Source organism: Aquila chrysaetos, chromosome 1, assembly GCF_900496995.4.
Source record: "Aquila chrysaetos chrysaetos chromosome 1, bAquChr1.4, whole genome shotgun sequence".
NCBI classification, from domain to species: domain Eukaryota; kingdom Metazoa; phylum Chordata; class Aves; order Accipitriformes; family Accipitridae; genus Aquila; species Aquila chrysaetos.
Window position 1 is genome coordinate 75,631,078 of NC_044004.1, and position 21,300 is coordinate 75,652,377.

Below are 21,300 nucleotides of genomic sequence, written 5' to 3' on the forward strand. Positions count from 1 at the left end.
CTGAAATTAATATATTTTAAATTTCTGTTTCGCTCTTGCACACATGGAATATGTTTAATATAATTCTCAATGCCTGTAGACTTCTTTAAAGCCTAACTGAGATAAATTTACTGTCAGAAGAAGGAACTGTGTATTCACACAGGAGTAATTACTGCTAGTCTTATTTCACATTTTAGCCTGAAACGTAGTGAGTATTTTCATTGCCACCACAGAGAATCTGACATGAAGAAAATGCCTCTAATTGTAATCCCATAACCTCTAACTTACTTTTAACTTAACTCTAGCTGTTATTATGATTACACTATAAAAAGAACTGCTGGAAGATCAATTGTGAATGGCACCAGAAAAATAAACTTCTTTTATTTCTCTTCATTTCATACACTATAGCAACATAGATGAGATTTGATCAACTAGCCAAGTTCAGCAAAAGATGTGGGTATCTGACATACTATCAACCAAAACTGTCTAACATGTTTTCTTAAGCCAAATTTAGTACTAAGTAGCAGTGTCCAACATAATGGCTCAGTTCTGCTCCCATGACAGGACTTCCGTCAGGCCAATGCACCTGTGGTCCAAGAGGCTGGTTAGAGTCATTTAGGTTCCAACACAACAGCGTCACATAGCCAGTCCTACACTTCCATGTGCACCTAGAAATTACAGCTGAGCCATAGTGCACCTAATTTTTGCCAGGGCAACATACTGTAGTAACAGTATTACAAAATGTTCTGTAGCTTTACAGAGCTTTACAACAGATAGGGAAGGATGGTGGTGCAGAATAATCATGTCCTCCTAACGGTAGCTGTCCTCACCTAACTTTTCAGATTTGAGATAAGAACATGTTATGGGATTTTGACAGATTTTGGGGTTATTTAAAATAAATATTGGCAGGTAAGACACACCTTGCATTTTAGCAATGTTACAAAGGTGATTCTGCCTAGAGGACTTCACTGCTTTATAGATTCCACCCACGCTTAAATGTCAGATGTCCTTCTGACTAGCTTTCAATCCAGGCAGATACTGCCTTTTTGGTCTAGACCTTTAACCTCTGAAACAAATTATGCTGTTTACATACTTAAAGCTCCCTCAGACTAACTATAGTAAATATGCAATATCCTTCAACATGATCACAAATGATTTCTTATGATTACTATGCTGCACAATGTGAAAAATAGAGAAACAAGGTTATTATTTGCTGTGACTGAGTTTAAGCCTGATAGCTTTGACTAATACACAGGACATGCTGTTATTTTCTCTTTTTCATTCAGACGAGAACTCTTCCTCCTTTGGGTCAGAAGCAAATACAGCTGGGTACTGTCACTCCGATTCTGCCTACAGGTTTCGGAGTCATCTGCAGTGCAATTTGCAAAATATACTATTTTTTATTACTGACGCCTATGGATTATTTTTCAGGAACAATTTAGTTCAGTTTCTTTTTTCTGAATGTCACCGACTGATGTTGTTCCTCCTTTGTTACTACTGATTGTCATTGTGTTGTTGTATGGAAATCTTAGATTCTTAGTCTTAAAAATTTTCTGTTGCATTGCCATGAAAATAGATCATCCTGTTATTCTTTAGTGCATAATTTCTATTCATTATCTTCCTAACTTGCCTCTTAAATCTGTACTGTACTAACATGTTTTCTGGTTTTATACTTCAGTTTATATACAACAGCATTTTAAAGCCCAAGATTGTTCTATGTAATATCCAATTACAACAGCATTACAGCCAGGAAATGAAGTAAATTACTTTGAATAAGCTCAAAATTCCTGTTTGAGCTACATCCATGAAACACAATTGTATGCATCTGTGGCAATGATAGACTAAGACACCCTGTAAATGTTTACAGTTATCATTTTAGTGTCTAAGTTTGATTTCTCTATTAAATACCGTTGGCTTTCTCTTGCTATTTATAAAGGAGCCCTTCTTCACAGAGAACAGAGGAACAGCAAAACCAAGCAGGACACTAAATTCGTCTCAAGGTTCTGCTGACATCAGAAACCACTCAGGCTTTGCTCGAGAGACTCTTCATGTATTTATAACCCTGTAGTTTACAGTTTCCTTCCATTTACTTTATACATGGGTGACCTACCGAATGTATGCATGACAGCCAATATGGATCCCTTATATGTCAACAGTGAGCTGTCTGGTGTTAGGACCCACACTCCAATCAGGTTTGAAAATGTCCTGGACAAAAACTTTTATCATGTAGCAAAAATCATAGCAGCTGCCTGCTAAATACTATCCATAAAAACAAAACTATTGGAAAGTGAGGCTGACAAGATAAAAGTAACTTAAGTCACTTCAGAGATGAGAAGAACATTTGGGATTTGCACAGACAGTGCTGGTTTTCTTTATTAATATATTTATTTGTTAATAGATTTCTGCTGAGCCCCAAGGCAGAACTTTTTGGGCCACGTACTCAGCCTTTCCTCAAAGCCAGGTGAAGGCATCATTTAATGAGAGATGCTGCACAGCTGTCACCTGCTCAGGTGATCTTATGTAATGTTATGACAGTGGTTACGGTAGCCTTGGTCTCCTCCCAGTGACTCCATGGATGTCCTTTCTACTCTTTTTTTCATCATTCTGAGTAGTTCCTGCCTTTTTTGAAAGCTGTTACCGCAAGCACAAGTTTAAGTAATGAGACTATTAAAGGTCAATGCATTGCTCCTAAAAGGTTTTTGGTAGCCCACAGAACATGAGGCAAGATACAGCACTGTGTGACTACAGTGAAATCCATATATTGGGTTCTTTGGCTAAGAGGAGTCATCTGATTAGCCAGGGATCTTTCTGGCATGCATGAGCATGCTCCATCAGCATTATATCTCAATGGTAAAAATCTTTCCTCACTTACATAAAAGTAGACTAATTTTCTAATCTTATCCATAAAATAGTATAGTATTATTCATGTTGAATAAAAGCTTGTTCTTAAATGAACTTGACAGAACAGTTTCTGTTAACACCTCTTCAAAGGTAATCTAGGGCTTACAACAGGAATGAATCAAATCAAATGCCACTGGGCCATTTTGTACTTTGTTAAGAAAAAGATTTATCTAGTTTGTTCACTATATTAAAACTGCTTAGTTAAAATAATCCCACTCCCTTTTAACTGCAACCACCCCTCCTGCTTCAAAGCTAGCTTAGTTGCTCTGGATCTTCTAGTTGCATCTAGGTGTCTCTGAAACGCACAAAATTACCCACCAAAAAAGAAGACTAAAGCATTACAGTAAGGTGTAGATAGCACCTGGGTGCCAAAATTCCAAAATTTGAGTTCTAAAAATCCTTTCCCAACAAAGGAGCTATTGGTGCTATTTTTTTTTTCTTTTTTGTAAGTTGTGGGGTTTATGCTGTGAAGAACGAAGTAGCGTTCACTGTAAGTGGGAGCTGGAATGACTGAGCCTACACCACTCTTGATGTGTGCCCTGAAGCAAGTCATTGCTCTCTCTGCCACACTTCCTTCAACTGTAAAATGAGCATATTGTAGCACCTTCCTCAGAGCAGGGATTAAAAAATAACCAGTAGTGTAAACATGTAAAAATGTTGTGGTCCGTAACTATACACTTCTAAAATGAGAAGGGTGATGGGACTGGCAGCCTTTGGTATACTGCTTTTTTTTACTACAGTAAAATTAAGAAACTGTCAGAGAAATTACGAGAACATGAAGATCATTTCTTGTTTAATCTCTCACTAAGCATTTGTCAGTTACCATTTTCTGGAGGCAGGATTATGGGAGAGTGAACAGCTCTTACGACTGAGTACCCAAAAGTCCTCCAGCATTGTCAAGAGATTAATTCAAGGGGAAGCCAGGAGCCTACACCACCAGCTGCAGGACTGTACGCAGGCGAACAGGAGCGAGCGCACCACTTGGTACTGCCTCCAAACTGAAATAATTAAGAACCAGTTTATGACTCATCTATGATACGCTGTCTCTTCAGTCTGTGCTTCGTTCATAAACAGATGGACTGTAAATATTCATGAAACAAATTTTTCAAAACCAACTCGTAACCTCATAACCAAACACTAACTGGATAAACCTCTGCGAAAATATAATTGAAACAGATCTCTGGATTTAAGTGTAAGAAATACAGAACATAACACCATAAACCCCAACTAGACATTTTTAGAATTATTTTAGAATTTGAAAGACACTATTAAATGACATAATGGCACTAAATTAACCCAGTTTTGCAATTACATTTGACAGTCCTAACTAAATTGTGCTCTACTGTGCACAAGAGAAGATTTAAAAGACTAGGAGTGCTTGGTTTAGAAAACGATGAAAGAAAATCTGGCCTAAGAAATATAAATGGCATATTTTTACATTTATTTTTATTCATAAGGCAAGAACAAATGGAGATTCATAATTATGACAGACTAACATATGCCTATAATGTTTGTGTTGACCTGTAAATTCAATTCTGCTACCATAATTTTGTCTGAAAAGCTTCTAATTTTGTTTGTTCTTGCCTTTTGCATTTTTCCACTTTGAAGTAAATACACATTGAATGGTAAAGTCTTTACATTCACCAAGAACACTGTTACTGAGAAATATGCCAAAAAAATGGCAATGCCAATCATTCAGTTGGGTTCACTCTAAAAAAACAGACTGCCTGCAACACCAGAAAATTGTTTCTCCTTGTTTGCATTTGCTGTGAAAGGGCAGAGTTGAGGTAGGCAATGGATCTCATGACTTCCAGAACTGCTAGAGACCTTTTGACAGAGAAACTAGAACATGACAGATTTTTTCCGTACTGAGTTCTCTGTAACAACCCGTCAGCTGAGTACTGGATTAAGGGTGTACTGCAAAACCTGTTAAGCTCTAAGCAGTATCCATGGACTTTGTAAATGTTGACAACACTCATGGGAAGTGTTTGGTATACAGGTGTTTAATAATCTTGCTTTGTTTAGCTAAAAAACTATGGCTGACACCTCTGGAAAGATTTGTAGCTATTGTAATGTACTAAGAAGCTAAGTCTTTTTGGTTCTGCTAAATGATGCAGTCATAACTGACACATGAATAGTAAAATCCTAACATTGTCAAATACAGGTAAAAGAAAATAACCAAGTGTTCCTCTGGTTGTGCTCAGAAGGAAGGGTAGGACAAAGGCAATGTTCTAATCCACAGACTTTTAAGGACTGGTCAAGCACATAGTATTAAAATAAACATCCAGCTCTAAGAAACCTACATTACGCTTCAACTCAAAATATGCTGAGGGTCACAGCTTACAGGGAAAGGAGAGTTAGGAGCTGATTCAGTGGTTCTTTACCCTTACAGAGGAAAGTGAATGCTTAGGATATCAGCCAACTGTGTGAAGTGGGAACCGTGCAAAAAGCTACTGGAGTGGGGTCCAGAGATGAGCTGAATGCTTTCTGCTTTGGTTTTTTTTTTAGTTCATAATGTTCCTAAAAGTATAATTTTATTGTGTTCCTCTGCAACCATCTTATTTTAATTTAAAATCACATGGAGCCCAAATATAGGGCTATGTTTTCAGATCTGGAGAGTACTTAGGTTACCAGATAAGGTGCTGGAACTAGAACTAGGTATAAATTCATTGTTGCCCTAGTTAAAAAAAAAAACAACAACCAAACCTGAAAGCAGAGTCATTGTAGCAGAACAGGATATTTGAATCGCATTACATCCACAAAACACTGACATTCTCATTTTTATAGTAATCATTACAGCAAGAAAGGAATGTAATGTTCTAACTTTAGATGTTATTACTAAAACCAGATATCTTGTTGGAGAGAAACTGCAAGAGTTTACAACCATAGCAACCTCAGTAGTGGCAATTCTAGACTGAAAATAAACAAAGATCTGAAGTGTATAAAAATGTCAAAAGAAATATAAAGGCAACTGTTGTACCACAGCATGCAATAGTTACTATACGGTTACTTCCACATGTACAAAGTACCTACCATGACAGTATCTTAGACACCCTTCTGAAACTTTCTAGGGTAAAATTTATTTATGTAGATTGAAAAATAAAGCATTTAAAATTTAAGAAAAGCTAGATTTAGGCTGGTGTTATTTATAAATGTCATTCTCTCTTTATGCTTTCCCAACCTATGCACTAACTGAAGCAGGGCACCCCTAGGCAAATAATAGGCTATCATGTAATTGTACACTGTATCATAATGTATTCACTCTAGAAGGCAAAATTAAAGATATATTTACTTTCATGGGAAGACAAAAGCAAGTAATGATGGTCAAGATTTTGGAAGCCTGTATTTGTCAAGAACAGAGAATTAAAAGGCTTTTAGCAAATGGACTTTTTCTAACTGCTAAAAGTATCACATTGATATTCTCCACAGTTACAGCTCCAGGACTGGTAGCAACAATGGAAGTGGTTAGAAGTAGGGCTCAAGGTACTGAGGCTCCAATTGCTGTCATCACCACGGGGAAATGCTACGTCTAATTGTTAATTCTCAAACAATCAGCTAGCCTGATTTAGTCTGATGACCCATCAAGATTCAATACTGAACTTTAGTAGGATTTTCTGGAAATAGTCTGTATATAAATTCTTAATGTGACTTCTGGAACACACTGTTCATATCTTGTCCTCTTTACATTCAATTTTTGAATTACTTTTTGTAGTATCTTATGGCATTTAGCAAAGAACATATTTAATGATCAGAAGATGTAATTTTGTACAGGTTTGCTTCAGTAGAAACACAAGCATGCTGAGATCTAAGAGAACAACTCTCACAAGGGCTTCTATTCTCAATGACCTCAGTTGCCTCAGTTTCAGAATGAAAATAAGCTAAAGCTTTTCACTCAGCAGGTTTCTGTTCCTCGTTCTAGTAGGTAATTAATTTAAATACTAACAAATAATCATCAACTTTTAACTTGTTCCTGCTGCTGCAATAACAAATCAACTCTCAGTATTATTCAAAGGGTACTTTACAGATACAGACCTGCTTATCAGCAAAGGCTGGGAGTATTCCAACTGTACATTTTCGTTCATGTTTATTTCTAGTAATAACATTAACTACACTACTCAATAAACTAAATTACATGAAATTGGAATTTACCTTCTAAAATATGCAATTCCCATATGCAGCCACTGGATGGACTTATGGAGCCACTGAATATTTTTTGATTGTAGACAAGATGCACAATTAGGTGAGCAACTGGGAAGAACTTTCCCTTCTGGGCAGTAGGAGAAGCTTTCTGTAGAAAAGGCCTGAGCCTAAAAAGCAAGGTACAAGAAGGGATTTTAGCCTTTCAATCGATCCTTACTTTTCAACACAATTCGTTTAAGAAAAACTAGGCTGTGCAAATGAAACAGAGTGATAAGAAAATTAGTTTGTAGGAGAACATACAGGTCAGTTCCAAATGTGATGATTTGGCATTAAAGTTTTAGGGTAAAAGCACTAAAAATTGTATTGAAAAGAAGCTAGGATTTTTTTGATAGCTCAGTTTGCAAACAGAAGCAGATCACAGTTATTTAAAGTTCTGCTTAATTTTTAAAACGTATTCTACTCTAAAATGCTCATATTCTTTAAGAATAAATTAGGAAAGTATTTGCTTAAGCTATCTTACCTTTTTCTGGAACAGAAACCATATGAAAGTTTGAATCATTCTGCATAGCAAGTGTAAAACAAGGCCTGCATTAAGTAAGAGTTCGATTGTCCATGAATATAAAAATTTTATTTCCTGTTTTATTACAGCTGGCTGTTGCAATTACTTCTGAGTATTTTGAGTGTATTCTATTTAACTATAGTACAATCTATTTAACGCACTTTTTCAGACCGGTTACCATTTCAGTGTATACAGCAGTGATAAAATACATATGTGATTCCACACCCTGTGTTCTGCTGTTGTGTAGCTAAAAGAAGTAGTAGGCATCAGTTGTAGCAGGAAAACTCAGTAAATTCACCTCAAAGAAAGTCCAAGTAAATAGAGTTGCTGTGGGGAGAACTAAGTGAATTTGGGCAATGAAAGTATACATGTATGAGCCTAAGAGAAAGAAGAGCTGTTGCATAAATCTCCCCATACCTGCTGTTCTAAATCTGTGGGCAGTGACAGTGCCTAACACGGCCCCTTCACTCCCCCTCTGCAGATACACCCAGTTACAGGATCTAAATGTGGATCGCATGGTTTTATCATTTTATCTGAGTGCCATCACCCTGTTCTGTCCCAAACAATTTAGAATGGCAGCAAACATAACTATAGTTGAGGTTACTCTGCATGCCTGAATTTCTTTTGTCTTTATACTGTGAAGGTCATACGCAGAGTCTGTAGTGAGTGAATGTCCTCTGACTCTTTATTTAATTGCATGGGATAGTCTTACGGGGTACCTATTATAGCCAAGATGAATGAGATACAGTTAAAAAAAGCATGTGAGCAGGGAAGGAAGGCTGGGTCAGGTTCAGTGATACTGTCTATTGCCTTCAGTCCTCTTCCAGAACAAAACATGAAAGGAGACTATAGACATTTCTCAGTTAACAACCTCTTCCCAATCCTAATTCACTTCTTAACAGTGTACAATGGCAACTCTGTGGATAAAACAACACCTGCAGAAAAATCACTCTGGATCTCACCAATATTTTGCTGCTTTCTACCATATTCTCTAAATTCCTGTTATCTTTTAGAAAAGCAAACAAAGCCTGATATAGGGCCCAAAACAAACTAACTTAGCAGCCACATTTAAAGTTATGCATGCACTTTAACACCATTTTAAGTCAGGAGCTGATATCCATGGATTAATTGCCTGCTATGATCACACAGGCCATGAAATAGGATGAAATGGCACTTCTTACAATTACAATAATCATGGTGCCCATCACTGGACACGAAATGCATGCAGTGTGTCTCTGGCATGCAAGGGTTCCTGAATGCCATATGCTGTCCTGACCTCAGATGGGGAAATACCATCTGGCATAGAAGCCCTGCAGTTGGCACTGCAGACTGCAGGCTCCTCTCTCTCCCTCCCCACTTCCCGACCTACCTCTCTGACTATTAGAAAAACAGTGATCTTGCAGGAATGAAGTCAGGCTACAAGAATATTGAATGACTGAGTCAGAGACTAGGAATGGGGCTGGCAACTCTGGAGACTGCCTGATATATATCAATGCCTAAAAGCAAAATTGTGACAAATCTGGTTCTCCTGTACCTCTCACTAGGCAATGAGATCCGCTCCCTGTTCTCCCCACTACATACAGTGTCGTGTCACAGGTGCGCACCTCCCTGCTAAAGTCCTCCTGGAAAACATCATACCTCAGCCAAGAATGCTTCACCCTGTGAAGCCCCTGAGCACGACTTGCTATTCTTGGCTTGTTCTGACCTCCTTTAATTTCCTGACCTTGTTCTGGAACTAGGTGTTGGTCCGCTTTTAATCACACCAGACCAACCAAACAGCAATCTTCTCATACCAGTGCTGATTTAGGAAGCCTTTGCTAAGCTGCTGCATTGGGAATCTTCCCCATACAGAGATTAGGTCACAGACTTCCTTCCAGGGTAGGTGGCACCATGAGCGGCCAGCTCCGAGCTGGGACAGTAAACTGGGTGGGGCAGAATCCTAATATTACAGAGGGCAATGTAGACAGAGCCTATGGAATTACTAGTACCACTAATCTAACCACCTACATAAGCAAATCAAGTGAATCATCTACCTTACTGGTCTATCAAGCCTCAGACACACATATGATACCGGATGTATAATGGTCAATTGGCCCACATGAATTAGATTTTTAAAGTGCTTCTAAATTACATGTTAAAATTCAAGCTACTTAAAGACACATGCTCAGTTTGGCAATGGTCCTCCTTCAGACAGAAAATCTACGTAATTTATTATTCTAGATGAACAACTGAATACAAACCTGTTTATTCCTATGAATAGAATATTTGTCTAAAGTTCTAAAACCAAAGAATTGCAGGACAATCTCATTATTTTATCACTATGTCAAACTTTTCAATCTACTGTAGTTAGGAAATATGAAGTAAATATCTATACCTATAATGTTGCTTTTAATTAAATCTCTGTCAGGCAATTAGTTGCTAGATCCACAAATGACAAAGCTGATGCAAAGCTCTGAATCTTTTCACTCACAGATTGTTTGGTAAATTGCTTTATTTGCGTTGGATGCACTACTAAAATCATTCAAATTGGTAACCAATCTGTTCCTGTTACTGTACACCTGAAAGCGTACTAGCAAATCTGTCCTATTACAGCCAAATGACAAATACCAGAAAAAATGTTGCCAAGACTGCCTGGTTTGTCTGTGTTGAGGCCTGTGGATTCCCACCTGTTCTGTGCAATGCCACTGCGTATATTATGTCGCAGCACAGGCTAAGCACAGCTTGGAACACTGCAAGTGTGGGTGACATATGACATTCAATATGAATTCCCCTCACTTAATTAACATCATGTACTTTCTTTGACACGCAAAAATTTTAGTAGCATATTCTTAAAATTTAGTAAATTGGCTTAGATTTCTTTTGGGGCATTTGTGTGTGCCATTCTGAAGAAGTAACAAGACTACAGTACTCACATTGCTCAACCCCGACATTTGAAATGTCTAAACCCTATGCCAAATTATTTTCTGCATATCCAAAGTGCTTGCACATACTCATGCTGATAGGTATTTCTTATCTCCTGACATTTCAGTGCTGATTTCAGATTAGCTTTTTAAAGGCATAAAGACTATCAATACATGTTTCCATGTGTTCTGTAACCTATTTCTACTCAATTCAGAGTTTAATTTCTGACACGTCACATACAGCCTTTGCTTGTTGAAAGCAAATATCCATGCAAATATGAAGGAAGAAGGAATTTGAAAGGAAAAATAATAATTTGCAATTCCAGATTAAAAGATTGATAAACCTTCTATCCTGGAGAACACCTGCTTTTATTTATGTATAATCAAATTCCAAAGCCAGAAGCTGGTAACAACAGACTTCTCTCCCCACTAGCAAATGTGTATCCAGAGCTGACAAATTAAGTTCATAGGCATGCTCAAGGAAGCAAGTCCTGATCCAGAAGTAACCCTACCCCTATTTTGCTAGTCTTCAGTGCTTTAAGACTCCTTGTACTATGTCCCAGCTATCTGTTCGTGACTTTGATCCTCACTGCTTTATAATGAGGTATGTCTTTTTATGAATTGGTTCTTTATTTAAACTTACGAAAATGAGATGTGAGATGTGAAAGCGTGTTACACAGTGTACTTTTCACTCAGAAATGTGAGTCTCGCACTGCTTGCTAATGTGCACACTGCATGCCACAAATCCACCCTCATTAGACATCCAATCCAATCCTAATGAGGGAATGGATTCCTTCAAAAGGAGTGGGTAGAACAGTGCAGGGTATTAATTTCATGTACCAATATGCATTGGTATGTACCAATATACAGACTAATTTCATGTACCAGTATGCATTTTCCTTATCCATGACTCAGAGCCTCTGGATGAGCTCAGAGGTAATGGTGACTCCAAAAATCAGGGGAATAGTCTTTATACATACACTTGATACAAAGTTTGATGGAAATGGATGCCACAATTACATAGGGAAGATGTACATTCATGTGTGTGGTAACTAAAAAGGAATATAGTGGTCCAGCATAAATTATAAAACTCATAGTACTAATAGAATGGAGAAGCATACTGTCATCTTTTTCGTAATATGTTGGTTTTGCATTAAGGAGTTCAGTGATTTCTAAATATAGCAGTATTGTGTAGCAGCACTACTTAGATAAACTGGTATGGCAATGTCATTTAATCTAAAAATAGAAAAATGCTTCTCCCTAGAAATACCTAAAGACTGTAACTGTGGTTTCAGAAGCAGCTTAAGGCAATCTAAGTTTGTACAGTCATGGAAAGCAGCTGTCCTGCCGTCTCCCCCATCTCTGGCTGTAAATTTCTGCTCTTCCCTTGCCAGGGCACTATGCCATAAAACAACACCATGCCATCACATAGCCATTCAGTTCCCTGAACAAAGCTACCTTACATCTGGCCAGTTCAGAGAACACAGCAGCAAACTCAGTGACAATTTGTACAGAGGTCTTAGGTAGCATTTAGGTTAGATATTATTGAGATGTGAGTGAGTCTGGAACCCAGAGATCCATTTTCATGCTTAAGCTCCTGACACAGTAGGTGCCTGCAGACCTCAAAATGAAATCCAAAGCAAGTAGTGAGCTGATGAGGAAGCTGCTTGAAGCCACTGTCTTAGGAAGTACTTGCCTACAGTGGGTCAAGAGGGAAATCTCAGTGGAGGGCTGCAGGTGCACTGTTCCATCTACTTGTGTGTCACCATGCAGAATTTCCAGAAGGACGTCAGGACAGATCATTGTCCTCTGCTAACGTGATCTAGCAGGGGACAACACCATGTTGGTAACAGTCCCGATTTACAAAATGGTATTAGTCCTTCGTCAGAAGTGGGAAATCTGGCCTAATTCCTTCTTAGGCCAAATGCAGTTAAACACAGATCTCTCTGAGGTGTGCTCTGGTCATCAGGCTAACGTTTTGCTCTTGGATGAGGGCTGGAGTAAAGTAAATGGTCAGGCACTTGTGTTACTTGAAGTTATGCCACTTGAAGAGAAAAGGGAATGTCAGTCTCATTGGGTAAGATAGGAAACATGACACTAATCCTTTAATGTAAAAAAAAACAAAGAAAGAACACATCTTAATGATATGATGACCAATTGTAGGTATGGGAAACACAGCTTTGCATCTGAATGTAGGGGGAAAAAAAAGATTTAGCTTTCTTACATGTGAGCTACTAATTACTGTCAATTAAAAACAAAATAAAACAAAAAAACCCAACAACCCAAACCACAGATTTGTCTTATAAAACTTTAAGAGCCTGGTCTTTTTTCATGCATCCAGATGGAAGCTGCATGTGTCACGCATTAATTTACTTTATCAAGCCTGCAGTTTCTACTGCAAGGTAAACTCACGCAGAAGCCCCTACTTCCATCTATGCAAAGTTATATGAATAATGATGAACAATGACAGGTATTTCTAAAATGTAGCTTATATGACTGTATTTTCACTGTCTCAGCCAGAATGCCTCCAGGTCAAGTAGCAGAGATACATGCCATAGCACCATCTGTCAGACTTTTTTCTGACATGTGTCAGAAAAGGCACAGACTTACCACCGTTCCTATTTTTGGGTTCTTCTTTCCTGAATTGTACAAAAGAGCGATGAGGCTACAGAGCAATTTCTACTTATTTCCCCTCTTTTGGGCTGCAATGATTGCCTTTCATTTTTAAGATGCTTCCAAATGTTAATACCAAGGAGCACAAAATATGTACTGCTGTTATAAAGACTGCAAACAAGGAGACTTCTTGAAATCTTGTGTCATGAGCCTTCTGACATCTTTCCACATACATCATGCACAGAACTTTCATCCTCAGCCTTAAAGCCAGTTAAAGCGAGCTGAAGACTATTTCAGGTTGGACTGTCCTGCTAAACCAGTACCACTGCTGCTCTTAACCTAAGAGTCTTTTTATGAGTTGCCAGTCAGGTCACCCAAATTCTTAGTTCAAAGAGCAGGAGAATCAGCTACTATGTCCTCACATTTCCACAGGAGCTCTCACATCAACACAGGACATCTCACTTAACATGAATTCCCAAGTGCAAATCAATAGAGAGGATACAGAAGAAAAGAGCAAGTATTAGCCACAAACTGTGCTGATTACCAGATTTGTATTGAGAAGACAACCATAAACTGCCTGTTCTAGTTAAAGACTGCATTCAATAACAAAGCTTTGTTTCCTTTTATTTTGGAGAATGAAGATCAGTTGCAATATGTTATTTCTAATCCACTTTCACAACATAGAGTAAGAAGATATTTAAGCGGGGAGACTAGGCTATATCAGCTGCTCTTTGAAGCAGCCTATAAAAAAGGAATTGCAGCTGCCATAATGAGGTAACACCTGTATTCCTGGCTGTAAAATGTCTGGAATTCAATCAGATTTGAACTTTGTAGAGTGTTTGCATATGTGGGTCAGGTCACAGTTCTCTGCTCTCTGGGCAGACCAAGACAGCATGGCTTGTTCCCCTTTGCCGTTAGAAGAGGAACTGGCTTTCTTTCTAAATAAGTACTTCTTTTCTATCTATCTTCTAGCGTTAATGGACAGCTTGGGACTCTACTTTTGGTCACTGATTACAACCATAAACAGCTACCAAGCCTGATGCAGTTTTCCTGTATTTAATGAGATAATTTGTGTATTTCAGAGTACTACATCTTAAATTTAGTCTTACAGCTAATCAGGATTGGAGGAGAAAGACGGACAGAGAACACCTCAAATTTAGCGGCTATGGCTAAAGCACAGGGCAGGACACTGTAAGATGTTTGCCGCGCCTGAGAGACGTTTTACAGGTCTAAGTGTGAGAGAGAAACAGAGACTGCTGAGGGTGGCCAGGTGGCTGGCTGGTGGCTGGGAAGCGCTATGGCACCCTAAGAACAGCTGAGAGGGTATTAGTGATACTGCAGCATCTCAGAACGCAACGAAGTGTTTTCTAAAAGAATCTGTTTTACCTGGGCAGGAGGAAGTAAAGGGAGCTGTTTTCTTCTGAATCTGCTGCTCTTGCAAGGGTCTCATTCTGGTTGTTCTCTTCTAACTGTGATCTACTTCAGACTAGAGAAAGAAGTAGATATAATCAGCTATATAAGGGACTCCTGCAGTTAAGAAATCTGCTATTTCCTGCAGCACAGCTAGAGGCATAGAAAATTTAGCTGAGATGTGAGATTTTATGATTGTATTAGCAAATATCTAAGTACCACTGAATACACACATTACATAAATGGGATGGAATGGAACTACTCACAACCGATTGTAGGAGCAGCAGAAGGGAGGAGCACAGGTACAAATTACAGCAAACACAGCCTTACTGATGCACGGAGGACTGTAGTCTTGTCAGACCAGCAGAATATTATTCCCCCTCCCCACCTCATTTTGTACAGAGGGAGAAACAGAACTTCTGTACCCATGATATATCTCCAACTGGGCTTCTTTAAATTAGGAATGTCTCTGATAGCAGAAATAGAACACCTGATTTTTCACAGGCAAGAATAATTTTTAAACGTTCTTGCACTGAACAATGTTTTTGTAAAAAATATGAAATGGCTTTTATGAAATCAAAAGCAGAGTATGAAGGGTACCTCAGTGAAAGTATTTAATTTAAAATCTCTAGTTGTGCTTCATTTTCCAAGTTTAATTATCAAAAACTGCTAGGATCCTACTAGAAGGAACAGAACTCTTTTTTTAACACTAGATCAAATCTTCTCTCTTAATAATTCTTTTCCTTAAAAGAAGGTTTTCTCTCCTCTCTCATGTGTGCAGCCTTTAATTAGTCTGTTCAGACACAAGTAGTATTAGCTAGACTCTGTCACAATTACCCACATTTGGTAGCTAATTACTCCTTGAATAGTCTTAAGGCTACCAGCAATTTTAGTACAATTGGCAGCCTGGGGCCCCTAGGAGCTGTTCCAGCAACCAAGAATAGCTGGAACAGAGAGGCGGGCCAGCCATGACCCTTTCTCCTCAGCCACAACCTAACATATCTATTATGCCAAAGGCAAGAGCAACACAGAAATGAAAATATTCCCAAGTGGCTAAATGTGCTCTCTTTATGGCCTTTTTAAACTAATGGAGTAGCATAAAGGGACTATAGGGAAATGGAAAATAGGACCTTTAAATGCTAAAGCATTGGCAGGACTACTAATGATTTTTCAATTTTGCAATGTTCCATTAAAACAACAGTACAAAACACTTATATGGGATCAGATTCTGACACAAGACTTTTATTCTAGTGTAATTTTATTCACCGATGCCTCATATTGCAGTAATTTACATCACTGCAATATGAGTGTCAAGTGGGTATAAAATGCTGGCTTGATTTAGTAACATTTCATATGTATTTTACACAGGTAGAAATTACTTCACAAGGGACACAGCAGTGTCTGTGATTTCAGTAAAATGATTCCTGCTGTACACTTGTGTGACATCAGTAGCAGACTAAAATTAACATAAAAATTTAAATGAGAACTTCAGTTTTAAATACACTGTTAATTCAGATTCTATTCCACAACTCCTAAGAGTGTTGCTTTGCAAATTCAGCGATACTGGGTTTGCAAAGAGCAAGGAATTCCTTTTAGAAAACTTCACAAGGTTATGAGGGATCCCTTTCTAAGTGTTTCTGTAGCTACACCCTCACTGAAGAATTAGCTTATTACCTCTGCTTTTCCTAATCCCTTCAATTTAGGTCAGTGTTCCCACCAAAAAAAATTATTAGTTATCCCTCAGATTCTCAAAGGGAACTGACTCTTCTTGCGTTGCATGACCATTTGATCCGGTGCACGAGAAGAGGTACGAGCCCTTGATGTACACAAGTTTGAGGGAAGAGTAGCATCGGCTCTTTCCACCGGCTGCCTGTTGTTACTCTGGATTAAGCATATAGTAAAACTGCACCTCATTCAATGCCCCTCTGGAAACTATTTTCTCCTGAACTGTGGAGACCATAAGAATTGAGAGAAGCTGTTGCAAGATTATTAGCCCTCAAATCAGTAGGTAACCATAGTGCAGAGTTGGCAGCTATGGTCTTTTAATTTAACCTTTAGCTTATCACTGCTGATGAGCAGACTGATACAAGTACACCTGTGGATGTGTCAGCATTGCTGACATTGACTGTAAGACGGACACTGGACTCTGAGCAACAGCAATAGCTTAGCTCAGCTGTCAGCAGCAACACCACAAAGCTGTAAGTTTGAAGATACATTGCCTTTGGCAGCAATATTGACTTAAGGTACTTCCAACAATTTTTCCTTCCTTCCTGCCTGTTCTGTTCTCTTGACAGCCATATGACTTTCATCAACACAACTGTTTGTAAGGCCACACTGTGAATCAGGCCCAGGGAATTAAACAGGTATTAAAGAAAAATTCTATACAAAAAGCATTGTTAGGGAGTTTAACCTGAATTAGTCTCATGATTCAGTTCCCAAACATACACATAAACAGCTGTGCTGGCACAGCTGAAAGGGTGTCAGGAACAAGCAGCTGGCAGTTGAGGTGGGTCCTGGGAACGCCTTAAAACAGGCTGCTGCTGGGAAAAATGTGCATGGAACAATACCTTTACTGTGTCTGTCTTGGCACTGCGTACCTGCATGTGCATTGGCCAGTTCCAGGGCTACGGTCCATAACTTTATGCACTGCAGTAAGTTGAGGCACCAGTAATCCTTTCCCAGTGTTTGTGAGGGAATTTGCCTGGCCTTCTGGGAGCAGAGCGGGGATTAGAGAAACAGCAGTGTTCTTAGCACCTGATTGCAAATCACCAGCCTAATGGAAAACAAAAGTAAAACACATCAAATTTGGGTTCCACCAAAGTATACAGGCAAACCTTAACACTCCTGACTAACTATAGCAAAAGATACTCCTCAGCTCAGTTCCTCAGTGGGAGCTATGCTAAGATCATGTCCAAAGCACAGCACAAAATCCTCTCCGGCTGCAAGAAACCAGAAGGCTTCCCAAACTAACTCTATGGTGTCCTGACTCACGATTTCCTGCCCTTTGTGCTCCCCTAACATCAGAGTCCAAGACTGGAAGAAGAGACAAGAGCAGCAGATTCTGAAGAAGAGACAAAATTACTTCCTAAAATGGTCCTGGTCATGGATTGGATAGTAGGATAGACAGATTGTAGGACAGATAGAACAGCTATTGTGAAAAAAAAAAGTTCATAAAGAGGGTAATCAGACACCAGAGCAGGTTGTCCAAAGGGGTCTGTTGACTCTCCATCCTTGGAGATACTCAGAACTCAGCAGGACAAGGCCCTGATCAACCTGATCTCAAATGGCCCTGCTCTGAACTGAGGTTGGAGCAAGTGACTTCCAGGATCCCTTCAAACTAAATTATTCTGTGATTCTGTGACCAAGGAGCACCATGTGCATGACTGATGAAGCTCTAAGCTCAAAAGGCATCATGGTTTAAAGCGGGTAATGCTTGGGATTAATCCCAAACAGCAGTCAAAGCAAACCCTCAGCCTATGCTTTTATCATTTATCCATTTCTCCAAGCTCTTCTTTTTTATTCTCTTGACCTTCTCCTTTCTTAAAGTATTTCATAAGGTCACCAAAAAATTTCCTTTTTTTTAAAAATTTTAATTCCCCACTTCAGTTTGCCATGTAAGCACTAGATAATACAGGTGGTTTTGAGGAGCTCAGAGCCTAGAAGCAAAACCTGAAAGGTAGAGAGTTACTGTTCAATTTTCAGGTTTTATAGTAGCAAAGAAGGTGTTGATTTTGGTTTTTTAGTCTCCTTCCAGACTGTGGAGACTGTATGTCTCTTCCCACCTCTTATTTCATATGCTTTGGAAATTAAGGAAATGTCCATAGCTCTGATATTGTTAGTAGCTGCGCCAGAGCAGTGAGGGAAATGGGGCCTTGTTTGCAGCACAGGGCATGTTCTCGCTCTTTCTTAATATTGCTTATAACAGTACAGAGCCCACATGAAGCCATGACATCAGGAAAACAAGGCCATAAGCAAGTGCAATTCAGGAATCATTTAGAGGATTAAAGCCTTGGGATAGGTATAAGGCCTTGATTTATGTCACCAAAAAGTAAAAAAAAAAAAAAAAAAAAAAAAAAGAAAGAGCAAAACCACCCCCTTATTTACAAGAACATTATTATACTCATTTTCTGTAAGGCTGGATGGCCTTCGAGACCTACTCAGGGAATCAGAAAGTGGTTTTGCCTTGCATTAGAGCCTTTCCAAGCATTTTTTTTTCAGGGAATTTCTTTTTCTATCATCTGTGGGCAAATCCTAAGTTAGGTGTGCCATTATCATTCCTGTGCAATGAGATAATAAGCACACTGGGAGTTAACAATATAACAATTATAATAATCGTATACAATTATAAATTGCGATGTGTAAAATGTTTCTGTGCATTTTGCCTCACTACTGCAATCTAAGGGGTTTTTTTAAAAAAAGATTTATATCTAAGAAGGTTAATTGTGTTTTTACTGATTAAAAAAATACATTGGTAGGGTTTTATTGACATTACTATATAACGATGAATTATTTCTTGTGTGATCAAAATGTTCTTACTCATACATGTTTTGATGATAGGGCATGTTCTCTGGAGGCTGATATGATTGGCATGGGACCATAAAGAATGGCGGCTAGTTCACTGCAGAAACTACCAGCAAATTAGCTGGCTCTTACAGGTCACCATCTGAAGCCACCGTCATTTTAAGCATGTGTTAAGAACGGGCAGTCGCCTAGAGGGCTGAAGAGGGAACTTGGAATGAAAGAGGTAAAGCAATTTGTGGCTTCCTGGCTTACTACTGGGAAAGAAACTGTCATTTGGAGCATGTAAGCATGATAGTAAATTAAACAGAGGTAAGCAGCATTGGCAAAAGCTAATCCACATCACAAAACCTATCCACATGGCATGTTAAGAGCACCAAATTACAGGAACAAAAATAAATACCATGTGTACGCAACATCATATTTGCACCAATATCTTATAATGGTAAAAGCAATGGTTCTTAACAAAATCTTCTACAGTGCAGCTTACAGCCAGAGTATTTCTTTGTTAGAAGACTGGCCAGCAATAGGGGAGGAAGGTAAGCAGGAAGGAGGAGGAACACAGGACTATGTCCATACCTGAGGGATCAAGTTTTTGTGTACCGAAGATCCCTTGGAGACGTGGTTATACAAGCATTCCTCAGCCATACCACTCTAACTATTCTCTTCCACATTGTCCATGTCCAAAACGGAAGAGTAAGTTGTCAATGTCTTTTAAAAATATCCTATTTAGTTCGAATTCTGATAAAGGCCCAGCACGTATCAGTTCTCTTCTTTTTGGATATCTTCACATCTTTTGCTCTAGTGTGATGTTGCATGAAGCCTGCCCGTGACCCAGATCAATTCACAAGTTCCCTCAAAAAGTTTGAATTCTAGTCTTTCCTGCATTTTTCCCTCTTCCATAGAGCCAGAAGACTTAGGACCTCAGCACGGCACTTATGGGAAGCACAAAGAAGAGCTAGAGCAAGATGCCGACTCCTAGAGTGTGCATACACAGAGTTAGTAAACCTAGCTGCAAACTAGCATTTTAACATTTAATCCAACCACTGTGACTTCAGAGTCACAGATTGGCAAACAAATGCAGGTTGTTTAGACAAGTGTGGAAGCTATGTGCACGACAGTTGGGGGAATATAAAGAAAATTTCCTATGTAGGTACATACTATTATAATGAAGTAACAGTATAAGATGAAATGAATGCTGATTTTAATAGTTAAAGGTTGTCCAAAGGGTCAGATTTGCCATTATTTTATAAGAAATTGCATCAGGAGAAATCATATACATGTTTTTTCACATCACACTCTTTCCCACCTGGTTTACCACAAATTAACAGGCCTTATCATTCAAGGAGATTAGACCCTCCTTGTAGTATCTGGACGAACCATACTCAATAGTCTTCAGTAGTTTCTTTGCTTTAGGATTTGTGGTCACTCCCGAGTCTCTGAGCATCCAAAACAGCCTATCTAGGAGAATGCCTCTATATCTGCTGCTCAGTAGCTGGACCCATTCAGTCCCAAGTGCACAGTAATCACAGGATGGCTGTTTTTTCTCTTGCAGGTGGAAGTCAAATACACAAATCACATTTTGGATTAAGTATCTACATGTGTAGCAAAGTGCTATGTGTCATCAGAGCTTAACTTCCTCTTGGAAGTGTTTTCTATTGATAAGCTTTTATGAAGCATCACTTTTTGCAAAATTCAACCCCAAAGCATGTTTTAAGTTCTCTTCTCTTCTTGTATGCATTCAGTACTTGTGTATAATGTAATGCGATTGCAGTTAAAATAGCACTGCTAGTACATATTATATCGGAATGGTCATGAGCCCAAGCCTACGTCTAGAGTAAATGATGTGAGTGCTTTGTATGAATTGAATAGTGGTATGCTGCCAAGAGTCTAGGTTGCCCCTCCACAGGAAACTGTATTGAAAATACCAATCTCTCAGTACAATCTGGCCCCATTCTGAGAACAAACATAAGCTTTTCAGAGGTGGTAGTGGTAGAAGAAATAGTAGTAGAAGAATGCTAAAGATGCTTCAGCTGTGCTGAGAATGATTTTGGAAAGTTCACTGAAATATATCACAAGAAATCAAATGGCTCTTCAACTTCTTAAGAGGAACTTCTGCATTCTCCCAAAGTGCCAGCTTAGTAGAATTACAGGTCTACAAACTCTTAACTAAGATCTGCATAATAGGAATTCTTGCTGAATTTGGGGTGTGCAATGTTTACATTAGACGGGTATGCTATTTACTGATAATTCCAATTTTTAGGGGTCTTGTACCTGTAA